Consider the following 21076-nt stretch of genomic DNA (forward strand, 5'->3'; position numbering starts at 1 on the left):
GCTCCAGCCTACAACTGTACTCTGATTATCTATGCAGTTATTCATAATAAAGTATACCACTTGATAGGCCTGAATTTTTTTTTGTTTTTTGTTAATATATTCATGAATCTCCCCTGGATCTGTGTGTCCAGTCCATGGTTTGGATTTTTTTTTTTTTTTCTGGTCCTTGTCCATTCAGACTAAGTATCTGAGCTAAATGTGCACTGACTCTTCTATCATAAAGTGGCTCTAGAAAATAAACTATTCAATAAATTCTATGCTAAAAATCTAACAACAGTTGTCAGTTTCTGTTTCTTTTGTTATTTTTGGAAGGCCATCTTCAGCCTGGGAACTTCTGTGCAAACTCACAGCACTATCAGCCTGTCACTCACAGTGCTGAGTCCTTCTGCTCTTCAGCTGTTGCACATTGTAATGGAAGAACCAGTTCTGCCCAGACTTGCTAACTCCTGGAGAAGGAGGAAGGCTATACAAGTTTTTGGTGTGACTTTATCCACTCCTGCATTGTGGATGCATTATCTTCACCTGTTATGTCAAGTTTCAGCAGGAGCTGCTTCTACTTTTATCAAAAAAATAAGTGTACTGTTAACAGATGTTAGGGTCTGCTCAGTATTTCTCTTGATGGGAGAGTGTTTTACAGCTGAACCACAGCAGCAAAATCTTGAGTAAGATGACAGAACAGGCTGGGAGGTGGAAATGAACTTGCTGAGTTAAAAAGCTGACCCAGAGTAACAGAAACAAACCAAAACTGGAATTCCAAAAATTCCAAAAGGAGTTTTTACAAATGAGAAGTTTGCCCCGCCTTTTCCATTTCCAATGTTAGATGTACTTGTAGCATTTGAATAATTACATAATTTTGGAGGGTATTTTGGCTGGTGTTCTTTGAAATCTGAAGTGAGACTGCTTCCCCAAACCAGAATTTTAAACAATACTACTTTTACTGTCTCACCCCATGGGATGTGACTTACTGAGTAGCAATTCTGTTAAAACACCTAGCTTCAGTCATGATACAGACAATTCACATCTCTGAATAATTTTTTAAACCTCAAATTTGGACAGTTTAGTAGAATTCAGTATAATTTCCCAAGTCTTTTTTTTTTTTTTTGTGATTTAAGAGCTGTTCTGCAACTCTTAAGGGGAAAAAACTGGGATAAAAGGACATTCCTTTATAACATCTCTGTGCTACAGCATCAGCCAACACATGTTCAATGTACAGAATTCTGTCGTTCAGAAAAACTGGAATTCTGAAGAGAAGGTCAAAAGATGGTGTTTGTTTAAAGCACAGCCTTTTCTTGTGGGCTTTACAAAAACACTTTAATGAGCTGCTCTCAATGCTACAAGAATCCTCTTAACCATTGCTCTAAATTGGTAATTGAAGGACAGCTGCCAAAGAAAAAGGTCTTTTGGGTGAGTGGTGGTGTGATGTTTAAGGAAGCAAGAGCTTGTTTTCTTGCTTAAAAAAATTAGAAGAGCCCCAAGAAGAGACTGGAGGAAATCTGGAATAGAGGTTGGACCCTAGAATTAATATACACTCACAAACTATTAAAGCATTAATGGCCTATGGTAAATCTTTCATAGGTTCTTGTTCAAAGGGAAAAGGTGGAGATCTCACAGCTGCTGAGAGCACCTGTTGGCAAATTTGTGTAAATTCAACAGGACAGCTTGACCTGTGCTTTGCAGAGTAGCTGCTTTTTCAACACAGGAGCTGCAAACTCCTTTGCGAGGTGGATGTTTGGAGCCCCTGAAAGCCAGCCCTCAGAGACAAAGAGGGGCAGCTAGAATGTACTTTAAAAACACAAAAGCTTTTGAAAGCTGAAGGTGCTGGCTGAGGGTGAAGGCAAACTGGTGCCACGTTCTGTGCCCTGGGTCTGGTTTTAAGTGCAGAGCCAGAAACTGCCTGCTCCCAGCAGTGAGGATAGCTGAAATGGAAACAGGAACACCATGAAAACAAACTAATTAAACATGTAGTGAAATAGATGTCACTCTGTCAGATGTTAGGCAAACAACAGCAATTTTTTGTTAAGAACATTGCCACTACTGAGGGCAGAATTTTCAGCTGGCACAGAGTATCCTGTCAGCCTCTATACAAGTGCAACCAGGCCTTTGTATACTTAATTTAGGCAGTTAGAAGTGCAATTACCACCCTACCTGCAAACTGTAATTAGTTTAAGCTGTGTTGATGCCTTTATCAGCTGATCCATACACTGACACTGACTTCAAGATCAGAGCCCGACTATTGTGGGAGCTACCCTCTGTTTTTGAAGTAAGTTGTTATCTATAAATACATATATGTTTATGTACTTAGATAAACAAAAGGTTCTTACACAGATATATGAAGCAGCCTTTTATTTTTACCCCCTGTAGGCAGGCCTAGTGCATGTAGTTTATATAAATGAAATGAAGGAATTAAAGTTCTGATATTTATACTAAGATGGGTAAAAAGAGGAGAACCTCTACACCTCATTCCGCCTCTTCCACCAGCTCCTCAATTGCTTTAAGGGCTGAAGAAGAAGAGGCTCTTGGCCTAATGCTGGAGAGCCCAGTTTTGCTGCTCAGTCTCAGGAGTGCTGTAGAGCCCATCCTGGCTTAGAGGAAATAATATCTTGCACCTGCCAAAGCCCAGGAGCAGGTTGTGTTGTCTCTCTGGCAGCTCTGAAGATCAGGTAAAAGAGGATTTTTACACTTCTCTCACCTCCTTCTCCATCCAAAATGCAACAATCTGGTAAGTCCACTATCAATTTATTAATGGATTTTTTAAAATGGAGTTGAGTGGAATATAGACAGTACTGCCTGAGCTCTTGGAGATTTTGAGTTTGTACAGTTAACAAAGGTAATGCTTATTAATGTTTATTTGTCAGTGTCTGGATATGCCAACTGCCTCTTGTAAATACTCAGCTTGTGTCTTCACCCAAACCATCAGTGATGCAGTGGTTGTGTTGGATTGTGAACTCCTACACACTTTGTGCTGCTCTCTGATGGCATTTCAGTGGTTTCTCCAATGTTTCAGCCTGGAGGGAATGTAAATATAAGCATAAATGGTTTTGAAAGTGTGCCTTTTTTTCTGTGTTTCAATGGCTCATGCATTAGAGTTGGTATGGCTGACAAATCAGCACTGATTGCTAATTAAAAAGTGGAATATATTAAGGAATTTCACACTTCCACTTCTGCCTCCAATTGAAACCCTGGCTGTATGAGTGTGTGCTAGGGAAGCTCTAATGGATACAGTCTAATTACTTGCCATTTTTGCTTTGACTTAACAGTTCATGAATTACAGTAACTCTGACTAACAGATCACTGCTGATTACTAATTAAATGGCAGAATTTGGTTTAATGCACCTCCAGCTATTACCCCCACAAAAAGTGACATTCCACATCTTAACAAAAAAAGCTTTTTCTCTGCTTGTTTGTTGATGTGTAAAAGCTGATGTTATCCTCCCTTTGGAAAAGAAAAGTTCTTTGGGCACATTTAACAATAGCAGTTGATAAATACATTTCAAAAGTAAAGTTGTTGCTACGCTGCTATAAAGGAGGCTTTGGGGAGAAAGTGTTTCAAGGCAGCTGTGCTGGTTTTGGCTGGGGTTAATTCTTTTCACAGTAGCTGATGTGTGGCTGTGCTTTGGATTTGTGCTGGGAGCACTGTGGATAACTCAGGGATGTTTTGGTTATGGCTGAGCAGGGCTTACAGAGCCACGGCCTTTTCTGCTCCTCACCTCAACCCCACCAGCGAGGGGGATGCACAAGGATTTGGGAGCCAGGCCAGCTGACCCCAGTGACCCAAGGGATATTCCAGACTGTCTGATGTCGTGCTCAGCATAAAACTGAGGAAGAGGAAAGTGGGAATGTTCAGAGTGATGGCTTTTTTCTTCCCAAGTCACAGTTGTGTGTGATGGGAAGTCACCGTTACGGCTTTCCTGGGCATGGCTGAGCACCTGCCTGCCCATGGGAAATGGGGATTGAATTCCTTGTTTGGCTTTGCTTGTGTGCATGGCTTTTCCTTCCCTTACTAAACTGTCTTCATCTCAGCCCACAAGTTTTCTCACTTTTGCTCTTCTGATTCTCTCTCCCTCCCACCTGGGAGAGCGAGCGGCTGCGTGGGGCTGAGTTCAACCACGACTGCAGCACAAGGACTCCGTGGTTCCTGCCACTCCCATTCCCTTATGGATCAGCTCAGCCCTCTCTAAATGAGCCCACAGAACAGAGAATTTTAATCCTTCATCTGCAGGGGGGGACAATTCATTCCCTGCCGCAGGGACTCCCCAGCTCACCCAGACAGTTGAACAAATGGATTGACTTCCTTTTTCTTTATTTGCCTTTTCTATTTAACATACCCAGAATTTAATCTGATTCCTGACAAGATCAGTACTCTCCTAATTTGTGATATGTTTTAATTTGTGATAGTGATCTGTAGAGATCAGCTGTTGAGGTTGGCAGTTCTTCTCATGGTGGTGACTGTCTGCTGCTGAATGGCAGTGGGTAGAGTAATGGAGAGCCTGTGAATGGCATAACTGCTATAACTCTTTCTGAATGCCCAGAAATATTCAGTTTTATCCCAGACATAGAATTAGAACTCATTAAGATTGCCACCAGTCTTTTCAAAATTGCCACCAATCTTTTCAAATCAAAGTCATGGCAGCCTGATAAACTTTTCTTTCACCTTTTACAGAAACACAGCAAAACTTTTATCCTAAAAAAAAAAAAGACTGCTCTTCTGAAAAGAAATTATGCTTCTCTTATTATATCTTTCAGTTTGTGAGCAGGCCCCTAAGCATGTGAATATTTCAATATGCAGTTTATAAAAATCCATCAGAGATAGTGCTCAAGAGCAAGGGTCAAAAGAAATGGTATGATACTTGAGATCCCATATATCAAAAAGCACAGTGTAAAAATCCTTGGCATATAGGTGATCTTAATGGTCCCTTCTGGACTTAAAATGTATTACAGAGAGAAACTATCAAGTCATTTTTATAATTTAAAGCTTTATCTTTTCCTTGTTAGTAATTCTTCCTGTCTGAATATCATTGTTCACCTTAAGCAAAATAGAGAATATATTATTAGTGGAAGGTAATAAAAAGGACTCTGTGTTATTGCGGTCACTACCCGTAATAAATGTAAAATTTGGTGTTCCAAAGGGTGTCAAAAAAGTCCTTTTCTCTTTGTTTCCATCTAAAGTATTTCATAGCATTGCTAGCAATAGTAACTCAGAGTAACACATTTCTACAAAGACAAGAATATGGCAAAAAACAAAAAAAAGAAAAAACGAACTGTGTCTGAAAAAACAAACTATCCCAGGTCATCATAAACGAACCACTGGTGTGTTGGTTAGAAAGACTTCACGAGCAAAAGGAGCCCATGTGAAATTGTGAAATTAGGACTTTTGACTGCAAGGCTTCAGAAGACAGTGTTTGAAACTTATCTATAACTCTGTGTTGTTCATAATGGTTTTATCTTTCAAAACAAGATATTGGGAGATTTTAAAATGTGTAGATATCCAGAGAAATGGGGCAGGTGCTTTCAACAGGGATTTTCACTGAGACCTACTGTGCCTCATGTTCTCCATGTGCCTGAACATGTGAGCTCTGCTTGTCCTCATAGTCTTGGCGAGTACTGAGATGAAGTTTTCTGCAGCTGACAGCCCACAGGATGTAAAAATTCCAGCACTTGCTCTCTTTGAGTAGGAAATCACTGGAATGACTCAGCTCGAGTAGTTAGCGTAGCAATAGGGTGACCTTTGGAAGAAGGCTGTCATATGGAGCTGCTCTGCCACTACTCTCCCCAGTTTTCCTTTACTCAAGAATGGCCAGCCTCAGAGAAAAGGTTCACCACTTTAATTGAATATTCTCCATATTGAGAGGAGTAAAAATAAACATTCTTCTCGGTTTATTCCCGCATACGCTGGAATCATCCGAGTGTGATGTCTGAGAGGAGCTACATGATTATGATCTGAAAGGAGAACAAAGTCCATCCTGAGTGAATTCTTGTTTCTTCCCTGCAGACTTTGAAAGAGGAAAGAGATTGCAGAATCCTAATACCCATTGAAGCTCAAGAAAGCCAAGGCTGTGAGCTCCAGCATTAACCTTTTTAGCATTCTGCTGGCTAATTGTCTGTCCCTTTCACCTTTTCATCCCAGGTTAATGGGGTGGTTAACAGGGGAGGACAGGAACAGTTGGCCAATCACACCACAAAGCAAACTGAAAAGGTCAAAGCCATGTGCTGTATTATTCATGGACTATGCCTTGCCGAGGTATCTCAGATCTCTCGTCTTCTCATGATGAATTACAACGAGAACAAGAAACGGCCCCACGTGAAATTGGCTCTTGTGACAATAATTGGAGTTCAAATGGAGAAATGTAAAACTGGGGCCTGCTGCTGTTCTGGTTTTTGAGATTGAGGGGTTGTGATCACATCTAGACACGGAGTGAGCAGCAGGTTACATTCGTATGGCCTCTCAGCTGGGCTGTAAGTTTAATACCATGTGTCCTGATTCTTCTCATTTCAGCCATGGACTTTGTTTTAGAAGTACTGTGTGATGCCTGATATTCCTCTTGTATCTTCTGTGTCTATAACTCATGACTAGCTAATAGATATCTTAATATCAGACTCTTTTTCTGTTATGTGGTATTTTGTTTTGAAGTATTAGTGTGTTAACTCCCAGGAGGCCCTGAGGAGTGGACCATTAGCCAGTCCTTATTCTCTTGAATTTGCCATCTGTAGAGTCAAATTTGAAGGAAAACTTGATGTAACCATTATATTTTCCTTCATCTTCAATGTGAAATAGAAGGAGATACTTGCACTGTGTCTGAGGTGCCTCAAATTGAGTGCAGTCCCTCTCAGTGACCCCACAGAGCTCAGCCACAAACAGATCACTGCTTTAATCCCTGCCAGTGGATCTCATTACTGCTTGTCCTTGTTTAGTCCCTACAATTGGATGTCATGAGTTCACCTCATCTTGTTCCTCTGGTGATGTGTTTCATCAATACTTTAGGTGTATACCCACTTGGACTATAATCTTCTATTTTTCAAGTGTTTTTACCACACCCCTTTGACAGGAGAGACTTCCCAAATAGTGTAATATCTTTTTAAAGAGCAACTACTGCCTGGTCTACCTTCTCCAAGTCATAATTAGTGTTGTAACCCAAGAATAGACCATACCTAGCACCTGGAGGAGTTGACTTTGCTTGTGTCTCTTGCAGGGAAGAGTTACAAGGCAGTCTTAGAGGAAAGGACTGCTTATACCTTTTCTTTTCCTTCCCTTTCTTAAAACTGGTAATAGTGTTCTTTGCTTTTCATTGAGTGGTTTCAACTGCTATCAGTTGCCTGGGGGCAGTGAACCTGGCTGTCAACAGATAAATCATTTCTGTGACAAAAAAATTTCTGTGATGGAGGGAAACAAGCCCCCATCATTCATGTGGGAATAGGTCTTTGAAAGAGAAGTGACCTGAAAGTGGAGCTCGTGGGGAGTGGTCCTTGTGTCCTTGTGCATGGGACTAAAATAGACACAGAAACCATGGGCCAGGCTTTTAATGTGCCCTTAGCAAAAAAATGAGGAAATTGCCATAGAAATTGCCAGCTAAGTGGCCAGAGAATTGTTATAACCCAGTCCGCAGTTTATTAAAAAGGAAGTTTATCTACTTCCCCCTCCTTCAACTTCCTCACTGTCCAGCCAAAATATACTATATCCATGGAATAAATAATTGCCTTTTTTTCTTCACAACTTGAATAGTCCTGAGCGAAATGCTGTGCACCTTAGGGCCTGGGGATCTGTGCATTACAGATGGGTATTTTTGGAAAACAGCACTGCCCTTCTCCATGACAAGAGGCTTCTTTCATGTTTGCTTTGTGCTGTTTCCTGGCTGACCTCATCTCCTGACAACTGCTCTCGTCTGAGGCTCTCTGGGGGCTGAAGGGCAGGGTAGCCAGGTGTCGGCCTCGATGTTTCTGACACCTGGCAGATTGATTTGGGCTGTGGCCTCTCTCTCCCTCTCTAAGTGATGTATTGATCTGCTGTGTAAGACAGGCTTTCCGCCCTACTTGATATCCGAGAAGTGAAATGTCACATCTTGCCTCGGATCTGGGTCCCTCACAAAGCTCTGCCATGAGACTGGAACGTTTCCCTCAGTGTGCTCATCTCCACTGGGTCACGTTGCACACACAACTGTTTTTCCTTGGCAATGCTGCTTTTTTCTTCCCAAGGATCACCTGCTTTCAGTGCACTTTGGTTTTGTTATTTTTTTTTTTTCAACATTCCAGGTAAAAATACCCGATTTTCATTAAATATTCCAGAATTCTAAGCCAGCTTGAAACACATTAAGAGTATTTATTTAAGAGCCTCATGATTTACCAAAGTGTGTGCTGTGACTCGGTGATCCGTGGAGAGCAGTCTCTCTGATTTAGTGCATGTCTGCTCATCAAAGATGGATGATTGCCACTATGTGTCATAAAACTTCATCTGACAAAACCAACTTCATGGCAAAATAATGCTGTCTCCAAAGGGCAATAACTCTTCGTTTCTCTGTCCTACATATTTAAGGAGCTCTGATTTTTCTCAAAAAGATTTCTTTATTCTGTTAACAATGAACAAAGGACCATCAAAGCTTTTGCCCGTGTTTCTTATTTTTCAGAAGTCTTTTTTGAGAGCCTTGGGAAGGTGGTCTCTAGCAGCTAAAAACTTGTAGACCTTAGACTGCTGTCTCTGATAAAGATAATGGGAATTAAATGGCTAAATACCTTTTGATGTCGTGGACTTTTAATTAAATTTTAGGGCTGGGGGTTGGATTTTTTCTTTCTTTCTATGCTTTTGTTTTAAAATCACCCTTGAATAAGAAAAAGCAGTGAACTGAATGCTGGTTTTATAAAGGTGAGGCTATTTTCTTGTAAACAGAGTGCACTGCCAGCCTTAGCAGAGCCTGTGAACTTCAGCTGGGCAAGCATCACCTGCTCAGGTGGCCTCTGCTGTGTTGCTGGCTGAGGATCCCTGTTTTCCATGCTGCTTGGCTGAGAAGCAAGCAGGGGTTTATAGTTTGGATGCAGAATATTCCAACAGCAGGAAATTTTTGCCTGGGTGTTACTTACAATTTAAAATGCAATACAATTGAATGCAATTGAAATTTAATAAAAATTAATGCAATTTAAATTTTAAAGTTAATTCAGTTTAAAATAAGACTTTCACAGACAGCTCAGACTAATGAACTACAGGATAAAGTCTTGCTAAAGATAATCTATAGAAAGAGGAAGGATCATTAAGTAGAAAGATGACTTTTGTTGGCCTATCTACCCAATACCTATAAAATCTGTAAATCTTCTCTTTGGCTCCGTGGCTGAGTGTTAGAGTCAGAAATGGACAGGTTTGCAGTCAAATTCATGTTTTCCATCTCAGCTGCTCCCATCCTTTTGTTCCTTAAGAAATTATCTTCTGCTGTGTTTAAGTAGTTTTCAATTAGTCCAATATGTAATTACAAAGAAGTTGTGTCAGAAGAATGCCCCTTTCTCTCTATAAAAAATCTTAAAAACTTTTGTGATCACTTTATTTCAAAACTAATTGTCATTAAAAAGTAAAACACATAAGGGTGCCTCTCATACACTTGGCTGCTGTAGCAGTATGCAACTTCATAATTTTATTTTTTTCTCTCTTTCTATTTGGATTCAATAACTTTACTGCTGTGGAATAGATTCTTTCATTGAAATCTGTTCATTGAAACCAGGAATTTATCACAACTCTGTCTTTAAATGGCATTGAAAAACAGCCACTTTAAAAGGAAGGGATGATGAGGAAATTAATCTCAGGCAAGTTTTTCTTGATAAGGAAAGAGAACAGAGGCTTCTGGCATTTATATGCCAAAAATCAACACATGGAGAAAAATGAGTATTCCACATTGCTGTGGCAAGAACCATTTTTCTATTAAATCAAAATGAAGTTCTGAATAAATATGTTTTCCCATGAATCTAATACACTAGAGAATACAGTAAAAGAATAATGACCTCAGTATTCCCCCCAAATAAAACAGTAATTAACCTAATAAAGAGCATATTCAGGTATTCATCTTCCTTGCAGGAAGAAAAAAAAAAAAAGAGGAATAATAGTGCTGTGTACAGATATTCTGTAAATACCAAGCATTCATAATTTTCTGTCTCTCTCTGTCTCTCTCCCCCTCCCTTACCTTTATTCACTCAATTTTCCAGCTTTGGCAACACGCAGTATTTCTGGAAGGAGAAGATGAGAATCATCTCCCTTCACACTGAGTTATACTCTAGACCCAGACCCTATATAATGTGAGGATCTAAATAATCAATCTTCCAATTGCATTTTAAGCTGAAATAATCTTGGAGGGGAAAAGAAAAAGTCTGAATGGATCATCCTGACAGACGTCCAGTGGAGCGTTGTTTCTTTAGGCACAACCCAGAGCAGCTGAGTGGGAATTAATCTGAGCACGGTTTCCCATTGTGGTTATTCATGTGTTGAGCTGTTACCAAAGGGCTCCTCAGCCTGAGCTCGGAGCTGTGCCTGTGCTCTGGCCGTGCTTGGTGCTGGTGAGGGCTGTGAGTGTGTGAGAGAGGGGTCAAGGTGAGCAGGAATGTTCATGGACCTGCCCCTGGGCTGCTGAGGGCACAGGGAATGGCTCTGGGAGAGGAGCTCTGCCTGCTCCATGGAGCATTTCCAGGGGTCCACTGTGCTCAGCACCGAGCATGATGGTAAAGAGAAGAGCTTCTGTTGTGCAGGTGAACCTTGCTGGGCACTTGTGCCTGGGCTTCTGCTCCATTGTTGCCAACAGATCCATTGGAACAGGAGCACAGAGAGGCTGGGGCTCTCTGAGGAGCCTCAGGGGCTGGCTCTGCTGGGTGTGCTCACTGTATAATCGTGTGGAGGATTAGAGGAAGGAATCATTATGCCAGCCTCATTTTTAAGAAGCTGGAAATAAAAGCTTAGGAAATCACTGATCTGGCCAAAAGCACATGGGCAGCCTCAGAAAGACTAACCACTTAGTGCTGCAGTCCAGGGGCTTAGCCATATTATAAACAACCACTAAGCCCCCAAGGCTCCTCTCCAACAGACCAAATGAAAATATCTAACCTAACTTTCTTCTCCAGTTAAAAGTCACTGCTTCTATTTTGAGGGTAGTTTCTGTGTTTGGGTGAGCACAAAGAGTGAGAGGAAACAAAACAGGTTCTTACTGATGGATAAGATGTGGGCAATGGTGGCACCAGAACAGCAACAGGCTTCACAGCAGCTCCTTTAGGACCATCCATGAGCTCGGGCACTGCTGGTGATGTCACCAGAAATTCCCAGGGGAATTATGCTCCTACCTGGAGCTGTAGCTCGGCTGCTGTTGTGTTCTTTTCATATTGACAGAATACCTGTCAGCTCCAGCCCCCAAAATAAGTTCTAATATGGCATATCAGGGGTGGAAATAATAGTGGCTTACATAATTGCAATGTTACTGACACAGCTGATGAGCTGATGATGTTATTTGCACAGCAGTGATGACATTCAAACCCTTGCCGACTCACAATTACACGGTGCGCGCTGAGCCCGAGCAGGATTTAAATTACCAGGGGAGCACAATGAAAATACAGTCTCTTGACAAGATAAAGGGGGGGGAGCGGTGGAGAATGGCTTAAAAATCTCTTTTTGGTGGCTGCGGCGTTCACTAGTGCTAATTCATGGCTTTTTACCTTGCACATTTCATTTTAAGAAAGTAAATTGGAAGCATTATGTTCTGCCTTTTTGCCTTGATTTAAAACCTGCCCGTGCCCGCTCCTCTGCTGCCTGGCTGTGGTGAGGCACCTTTGGGGCTCTCCCTGGGAAATGCAAATTTCTTGAATCAATAGCTTCACTTTCTTCTTTTCTTTTCCTTTTTTTTTTTTTTCTTCCCCCCTTCCAGTAGAAGTTTAAATAAGAATGCATGTGGGTGGGAGTAGGTAGGACACCGTTTGTAGCCAGCCCAAACATGATGAGTGTTAGAACAACAGCTGAAGGAAAATGGATTTTGGAAAAGATTTATTCCTAAGTAGAGCAATAACTGGCTCCAGACTGAGACAGAATCCCAGGGATATATGGCTGAATCCTGCAGCTGCCTTCGGGCCAAAGCAGCTCTGAACCCCAGGTGAAGACTCTGCTGGGCTTGGCTCACAGCACAGCACTCACTGCTGGTGTTAGCAGTGATTCACATGAGGCTCATTTTGGGCATGATCCCAGCCCACACAGAGATCAATAACACCAGGTCAGTCCTTTGCACACTTTGGATTTGGATTATGGTGCTCACCTGGCGTGCCCTGATCCCAGGAGTGCCCACGTGTGCCACAGGCAGGGCTGGGCAGGGGGCAGAGGCTCCACAGCTCATCTGCAGGGCTGTGCTCAGCTCCCTGTAGCTGAACTTGCTCCCTGACATCCTTACAGTGAAGTCCCTTCAATCCTGTCCTGAATGTACAAAATCACACTTTTCCCATCTGCTCTTCTGCTTTGTGGTCTTTCCCTCAAGTGCCTGGTGACCTGAGAACTTCTGAAGACAAACTGGGCTTCACCCATTTTTAATCCTCTGCTGCTACAGAGGATTAACATCTTGCTTTCAAGATATTCTGAGTATTCCCCCCACCCCAGTTACTCACAGCATTTCTGCTTTGGATCAGTGTCTGCAGCTGTGGTCCATCTGGAGGCTCCTCAGTGCACAACTGCTCCATCCACTCGAGTTCCTCACATTTCTTCCTCATTACCTCCTGATTTCACACTGCTCCTGACCCTATTCCTCTCACTGGATTTTTCTCTGTGTCTTTAGTCTGGCCTCTGTGATCAGCTGGAGGGAGCAGGAAAAAGGAAATGAACAGAATGAAGATCAAATGGAAAGAGGGAAGAAATAAAAAGAAAAGATGCCTTTTAAGCTAATTACATGCTGGGTCCACAGCACATCCTATAGGTGCTTTGGGATCAAGGCAAGAAGAGAAATGTTGGGTTTTAGGGACAGAAATCTGAAAATGAACCAGGTCCTCATGGTTTATTTTGTACTCTTCATGTTAATATTGTATTTATTTTACATTGCCCCCAGATTATTTGTGTTTCAAATTCTTGCACCAGTCATGTGTCATGGAAGATATCAACACTGGAAATTGTTGATTTGGGGAGAGGCAGAACAAAAAGCAAGGGAATTAAAAATTAAAGCACCTGGGCCTCTGCAAGAGCACGGATAGGTGGTGTTGGTGTTTTCAACTCTCTGCCTTCAGTTTACACCCATGAGTTATCTGGGGGCCTAAGGCTTTGGGAAATTAGGAGAGACAGATCTCAGGCTGGTGGCTGAGTGAAAACGTGAAACAAGACAAGAAAAGCCAACTTGTCTGGCCCACCTGAAGGAAATTACACTACTTTTTTATGCCAGAGGAAAGTGGGGAAGGACAAGGGCTCTGTGTGTGCCCTTGGAGCCAGAAGCTGCTGCAGCAGTGGCACAGCCATCAGCACAGACCTGCAGCACCGAAAAGTCATGTCTCAGAGGTGTTTCTGCTCTTTTATTCCTGGGGAAAATCAGCTGAATGAGCAGGGTTGTGTCTGCCTCTCCTCAGTGCCACACATCAAGGCGTTTCTATTCCGACATGGAGTGAGAAGGTGAAAAGCATAATTAGTGCACCACAAGTAGCTGGATGGACTGTAAGTCAATTAGTCTGCTCTGAATCTCAGTTCTGAGTTGCTGGGAGAAGAAAATGATCAGTGTTCTGTGTGAATACCCAGCTGATCAGCTCATTCTTTACCGAAATGGTTTTCCATTGGTCTCTAAGGCTGGGCACAATCTGTAAATACTGCTGGTTTTGGTAGATGTCTAAGGCAGTTTCTGTCTGCAGTGAAAACAGGGGCTCTTTGGGTAATACTGCAACAGGATTAGCTGGAGGGATGAACTGCAGAGGGCCTTATCAGCTGAGACAAAACGTGGTGTCCCTTTGCCTTAGGGTTTGATTTGAGCCTGCAGGAGTTCTTGAAAATGACATCCTATAGATTCACACACAGATAAGGATCACACAGGCCTTGTTTGGAGCATATAAAAATATTTCTGATCCTGCCCTTTTGTACCTGCTGGCCAGTGATGGATAAAGGGGAGTGCCTGGCTGCTGTGAGTGCTGAGCCCTGCTCTCTGGATGCCATCCTGATTGATTTGCTTGTGCCGTGCAGGGAGGTGGAAGCTGCACTTGCTGGCTGCAGCTGAATTACAATCATGGCATGATTTCGCTGTGAGGGACTCTGGAGGTCACCTGGAGCAGCCTCCTCTTCAAAGAAGGGCTTTGTGGGGACTTCATTCTCCATTTCTGAAAAAAACTTACTGCATTTCTGGTGATGCCCCTGTCTGAAATTTCCTGGGTGCTCGTGGTGTGCCCTGAAACACCCCATTGCCAGTATATCCTTGCTCTTCCTGGGCATTCCTTGGGATAAGACATCCCACAGATGGTTCCTAACCCTGTGACAGGCACTGACTGCAACAGGGGAATGCTGGGAGACCATCCATCATCCCACTGCTTTTGTCCAAGTCCTGATGGGCCACAGATGTCACAGAACTTGTCAACCTTTGCTGTGAGGGGCCCTTCCAACGAGCAGATGTCTGTGTTACTGACTGTCCAAAGGAAGATTTCATCCAAAAATGAGAGAGCTGTTCTCATCACAAGCTGGCTTGAAAGCACATACAACTTTTAACAGACCAACGTGAATTTATTTGAGTACAAATGCATAATATCAGTTATAGAGTCTGCTAAAGAGTTTGGAATAAAATGAGAAAGAGGCAGAATCCAATAAGGAAAAACTCCTCTAGGGAAATAACTTCGTTTAGAACAAAATTTACTTGGATAAGCAGCAAGCAGACCCTGTAAATTGTTATATCATTAAAGTGTGTCTCGCATGGCTGCGTGTGTGTGCATCCTCTGTGGCGTGGTGCCTAAACATCCAGACTTCCCAAATCCCAATACAACTCTGAGGAGCCATGCTCAAGGAAGAGACAGGTGTTTTTGGAGATGTCTGCAGGAGCTGTAAAAAACAGGTAATGGCGAAAAGGATCTTCTGGCATACAGACTCTATTTTTACTGCTTGGGAGCTTTAACTAATAGAAGGCAAATGAGCTGTCTCCAAACATGAAACACCCCTCAGTGTTTTCCTTTGTCTCCCATAGGTGCTTGCTAAAGCACTCCTTGGAGTGACTATAACCAAAGGAGCAGTACTTGGAGGGTCTGTGAGTAAGTAGGGATGGCTGTACAGGGTGTGTACAGCTTGAGAAAAGCTACTGATCTTTTAATAAAGATTAAATCCCAATCTATACCTCCCATTAAAGTCAATTAGAACAGAGGTTGCTAGGTACTGGGGGGGAAATAAACTCCTGGTTTTACTGTTTGTGTGCTAAGTGAAGGCAAGGGAGGAGTTCTGCCCAGGATCTGAGCTGCCCTGGGCAGGGCAAAGCCTCTTTCCCGTGCTTGTTTGAGCACCCAGCTGTCACTTGGACCTGCTGCTGGAAGTGCTGATAGCTGAGATGCAGATCCCAAAGATCTGCTGTCCCTCCTGCTCCATTCCTGTGCTTCCCCACGCCTGGTTTGCATGCACAGCCTTGCCCTAAAGAGGGAATTCTGACAGGCAGCTCCTGTGTGCAGGGATGAGCTCAGTGAAACATGGAAACCAGTGTTTGCCTGGAGGTCCTCAGCACAGCAGCAAAGCCCCAGCGCTAAAAGCAGATGGTGGGAAGAGTCTCTGTTGATGAGGAAAGGAAAAAAAGTAACAGTGATGCTGCTAATGAATTATGCTTAATAACTACCTTAGAACTCAGTCCTTTAGTACTTCACAAGCTCTCCTGAAACCCCTGTCCAGCAGAGTGTTTGCTATCAGTAGCCTGGTTGATTCACACCATTTCTCAGAGCAGCAGCAATTCCTGGTAACAAGTGTTTATAGGGCTGGAGACCTTCTGTGGTGGAGGGCAGCAGGTGAGCACGCTGCCCGTTCATAACTGACAGCACCATTAACAAGGGCTGGGGAAATGTTTACCTAAACCCTCAGTTGGGACTGGCAATGCCCAGAACTGCCTGTGATTTACCTGCCAGGCAGATACAAGCACCTACATTATTCCTATTTTAGGACACTTACTGCTTACTTGCCAGATTTGCTGCTATTTAAAATTATTCCGGTGACTTATCACACTTTATAGCTTGGTGGAATGGACCAAAGGCCTTCCCAGCACAAAACTCCTTCCTGACAGCATTAGCAGTGTTCTGTTGGAGCTATCATGGATATGGATGATATCTGTTATAGACTGATTGATTTAGCTGGGAAAAAACAGTGCTTTTGTGTACAGAAATTTCATTTCTTTCTGGTGTGGAGCAGAAAACTTAAAACTTGCCATGTCTCCTTCAGACCTGAATAAAACCTTGTTCCTGTTAGTAGCCACAGCTGCTGTTTTTACATGGCAGTGATGGTCTGTGTCTGACCACCCAACAGCTCAGCTTTATGGGACACTGGTGTCTGGAGGGTGGAAAATGGGTGGGATGCAATTCCTTCTTCCAGAGTAGCCAAGAGCCATGTAGGCATCTTGCTGGGGCCTCTTTTCTTCTCTTGCATGCAAAGCATAAAAAAGAGAGACTCACTGGGGCAGAAATTGACTTTGGGGAACAAGAGTATGGATAGCAGCTGAAATCCCACTGTCACCTCTCTCTTACTCCAAAAGTTCTGTGAATGCTGTTGTGCTTTAATTGTCCCTGTGCTGGGACTGAATTTATTAATGGGACTCTTGGATAGCCTGCAATTCTTTAATATCACTGAGCTTCTGTGGGGCAAACATAATTTTCTGTTCATGTACTATCCCCACTCCCTCTGCTTGATCTAAAAACTTCACAAAGCGTGAGGTTAGAACCTCTGCCACAGTGGTTTTTTTTTTTTCTCTCTCGAGGCTGTTGCTGATTCAGAGTTAATCCTTTCCAGAATGTCTCAATGTTTTCTGTAATCTTGATATGAAGCCGCTCTTCAGTCAACTCCAAGGAAAATTCTTGCATTTTTTACCTGGTTGCTCTGCTCTTGGTTTCCTTCACTCCTAGTCTGCCTGAACTGGTGCCACTAACATTGTTTTTCTTTTGCATTTGCACTTTTCTGACTACATTGCACGTTAGACTTCTACTCCTTTTCAAAAAATATCTTTTTCCTACCCTTTCCCACCCTTTGCTTTCCCTTTTCACAGTGAGTCCACACATTCATAAAAGACACATATTCCCTAAAAGGGAATAAACCAGGAGCTGGTTTCCTTCTCTAAATTTGGGAATGGCCAAGTTTGAGCCAAGAAAGTGCACTAGAACTCAGTGGCTTTTGAAGCCTGTGTGCAGCTCCCAGTGGCTGTGGCGTGGGCTTGGACGACTTTATCAGGTGTAACAAAGTCATATCCATCAAAAGCAGCTGGAGGAGCCAGCAAATGCTATTCAGCAGCATGTCCACTTCCCATCAACATGCCATGAATCTCCCTCCTTGCTCCTTTGGCTGACTGAGAGCCCAGCAAGTCTGTGGCCCTTTTCCATGGCTTGATTTTCAATTAAGAGATAATGTCAGTGGAAGAGCACAGTTCATCAGACATTGTTGTTGCAGAAGGCAGAGATGTGGTGAGCAGAGGTCAACTGCTCAAAATCTACACGCCTGGCTAAAATATTGTATAATATGTTGGCTAATTTTACTTCATTTTATATTCACATATATTAGTGCAGCTTTTGTTATATTCTTATCCTTATGTAAGTTACATCTGTTCTTTTATTCACTCATCCATGTTTGCTCTGCTTTCAGATTTATGAAACAGGCATTCCACTGAGCTCAGCAAATGATGGGCATAATAACTTATCTAAATTGCAAAGTATGTGATGCCCTTGAGGTAAACTCAGTTGTGAAGGTTTTATGAAGTGTCTCACATGTGGAAGTGGAGGAAAGTGTTTATTTGCCAACTCCTGTCTCTCCTTTGGCTGTTCAAATGATGTTAAGAGGATCCTGTGAAACTGCTACAAAAGCCTGGGGGCTAAATGGAGGGGAGAAGTAGAGCTGCATTATTATCTTGGTAGAGAAAGCAGAGCCATCCTGGCACTTCCACTTACACAGCTCTTCCCTCCTTGGATGTCAAAAGTTTCTGGTTGGCAGGCTCTGAAGTATCTATTTATTTAATGAAATGCCTCTCACTGTAACAATATTGTGAGGCTTTATTAATGAATTTATGGTTATGAGATAGGAAAGTAATCTCTTTTTTCTTTCTTTTTTTTTCTCTTACAACACTGCAGAGGGGCAAAGGCTCTGTAGAGGAAAGGGGTGCTCTTTTATTTATCTGAGATACTCTAACCCCCTCTGCCTCCCTGTGACTGCTGTAAAGTCCTTCACTGACTATGCAGGGTCCTGATTCCTTGAGTTATTCAGCTTTACTGTCAGTCCCAGCACTGATGTGCACGTCAGATGTCACCAAAGAAGCTCATCAATAACAGCCAGATCTGGCTGTTTGGGGAGTGTCCCCCTCTGCCTAAATCTCAGTGTCTGGAGTTTTGTGAGACAGAGCTGAGTTACCATCCTAATTTCCCTCAAAATCTCTTGGAGTTTCCTGTTCATTACTGCTGAGCCTTGTGCAGCAGAGATAATTGCTTAAACCAGTAGGCTAAATAATTATTGCTAAAATAATAAATTCAACTATAATTTGAATTAAAAAGAGAATTTACACTTTAAAATCCAGTAAGCAAAAATACATTTCTACCTGTCTACTGTGAAGACTTAAGCCCCTTTTAGAAAGAGATTTGATTCTCTTTTCCTTCATGTTTTCTATTGACAATTTTAGGTGGGATTCCCATGCATAAGAGGGATCTTCAGAGAGGTTCATTCTCATGCAATGCTGAAGTTGTGATATTTAAATTCCTTCAAGGCTCAATTTATAACACATTTTGGACAGAGCCAGTAACCAAAAAAGTAATCCTAAGCCTTAGTATGTTGCCTCAAATCCTCTGTGAGCCCAGTGGTCTGGCCACAAGCAAGTTGAGTTTGGGAATTTCTGGCAGCTATAAAAAGAAGGAAGTGGGTAAATTTATCTTAGGAGTGTCCATATTCCTGAAGTAGGCTGAGACTCAGTCCCTCCATTAATTGCTGGAAAGCTTTGAGGGTGCCTGTTTCCCTCAATTGCTGGCCAAATCTTATCCAGGGGACTGTGAGCAGAAATGTAAGTAAAATTCTGCAGAATAGGGACATTGGGAGACTGACCAGACCCATTTTCCCTGACTCTGAGACACTGCTCAGGACACCTAGGACATGGGTAAAGGCTCTGTGGGAGGATGTTTCTCACTCTCCCAAGGCAATTTGGCCTTTCCTGGTCAGTTCTCCTCGTGGCTGCAGGCACAGCCTGATAGTACTGAGAGAAGAACCTTCCATGCTCTGATGTTCTCTTTTTTCCAGCTAATTATGAAGTAATTTTTCATTTTCTGGTGTTTAAGCTCACAAAATAATTAGCCCATTTGATAAATTAGTTGGCTTAAAAATGTAAATCTGTCAGTGAATTGGATGAGCAGTGCAGCACCCAAACCACTTGAAGCTACAGATCTATTGCTCCTTTGTCAGTCCTGTAAATTCAAAATTGTTCAGATTAATTCCGAGCTAATTTCATAAACCCTCCACTATGACAAGAGAAAAAGTGTTTGGGTGTCAGGCTTTGTGCCCTTTGATGTCAGATTTCAGCCTGAATGAATTTTTTATGGCTGACTCTGGAATATAAAACCCTGAAAACAATGGTTTGTAATGGCAATTCTGACAGATCCTTTAACCATTTGGAAAATAGGCACTGCTATAACCCTGCTGCATTAGAGAAAACTGTTGAGTGCTTTCATTAGGTGCAACAGCTGTTTCTATTGCAAAAGCCAAACTTCACTGGTGGGAGCATAGCTGTCAGCTTTCCAGAGCTTTGCATTTATAGCTGATTGTATAAACTCCTTTATGTTCTGTTTTTTGCTTTCCAATATATGTAAATTCATTCAATAGCAAAAATACAAATAACTACCTTGAAACTAGATGTGTGTGAAGGTTCTTTGTAGGCTCCTGCAATCAGTGTCGTGTGATGAGGGAGCTGAGGAATCCTGAACTCTTGGAAATGGCTCTAGCTCAAGTGATGTGGTAATCCACACCACAGAAAATTTTAATCACCAGATTTAATCCTCCTCCTTGGTAATGTGTTAGAGACCTTTAACCTAATGTAAAATTCTTAATTAGAGCCGATTTAAAAAACAACAACCACAAACCAGCAAAAAATCCAACAAACCCCTCTCCCCCGACTCCCTGAGTGTTCTCCTGTCTCTTCTATTTAAACAGATTTTTTTTCCTAAGAACATGCTGAATATGCTGAAATGTATTTTTTTTTGGAAAAAAGTAAAGTTGATGATGCTTTTCATTTCTTTGTTCTGACATAATGCAGAAAAATATTTTAGTATTATGAAACAAACAGTGAGTTCTGCCTGGAACAAGATGCCTCAAATCAAATAGTTATGTGAGTTGTCAGAAATTAAATGCAAACATATGCTCAGAATGCAAACGAATTTTGAAGCACCAAATTTTGTAATGGCAGGGAGCAGGTTTTAATGCATTCAGTAAATTTCAATCCCAAATATTGAGTTATGCACAGACTTGTGTGGCATAATATGGGATACCAGTCCATTTGTAGATGTTAGCTTGATTTTTGTTAAAATTATACAGAAAAGTATCCAGAGATATATAAAGGATGTACATATGTACAGACAATACACCAAAGAAAATACTTTGTTTTACTGAATTTGCAGTGAGATATTAGTCACTCTGTTTTAAAAAATATAGGAATAAACAATTAAGGAACCTTTAATTCCTTAATTATCCTTCCAAATATTTAGTTATCTCTGTTCAATTCACTCCCAGAAGCCTCTGACCTGTGGTCTTTCAGAGTTGTGAAAATCAGGCTGGTTATTCAAACACCTGACTGTGGGTTAAAATGCTGACTTTTGGAAAAACTTTGGAAATCTGTCTTTGATATTTAAGTCTACTGTGTAAAATGGGAAGGTTGAGTATTAGAGAAGTACAGGGAATAGGCTATTTGTAGCTGTGTCATTTACACTCATCCAG

General features: G+C 42.0%; 1 long non-coding RNA gene across 1 annotated transcript; it reads left to right on the plus strand.

The window, feature by feature from the left end:
• Nucleotides 1-2201: 2201 nt before the first annotated feature.
• On the plus strand, nucleotides 2202-20772 carry LOC135278647 (uncharacterized). The gene is made up of 4 exons (XR_010346100.1): nucleotides 2202-2260; nucleotides 2479-2719; nucleotides 12765-14996; nucleotides 15126-20772. It is a non-coding gene; the product is annotated as an uncharacterized LOC135278647 (long non-coding RNA).
• Nucleotides 20773-21076: the final 304 nt, after the last annotated feature.

The sequence above is a fragment of the Passer domesticus genome, chromosome 11, assembly GCF_036417665.1.
Source record: "Passer domesticus isolate bPasDom1 chromosome 11, bPasDom1.hap1, whole genome shotgun sequence".
NCBI classification, from domain to species: domain Eukaryota; kingdom Metazoa; phylum Chordata; class Aves; order Passeriformes; family Passeridae; genus Passer; species Passer domesticus.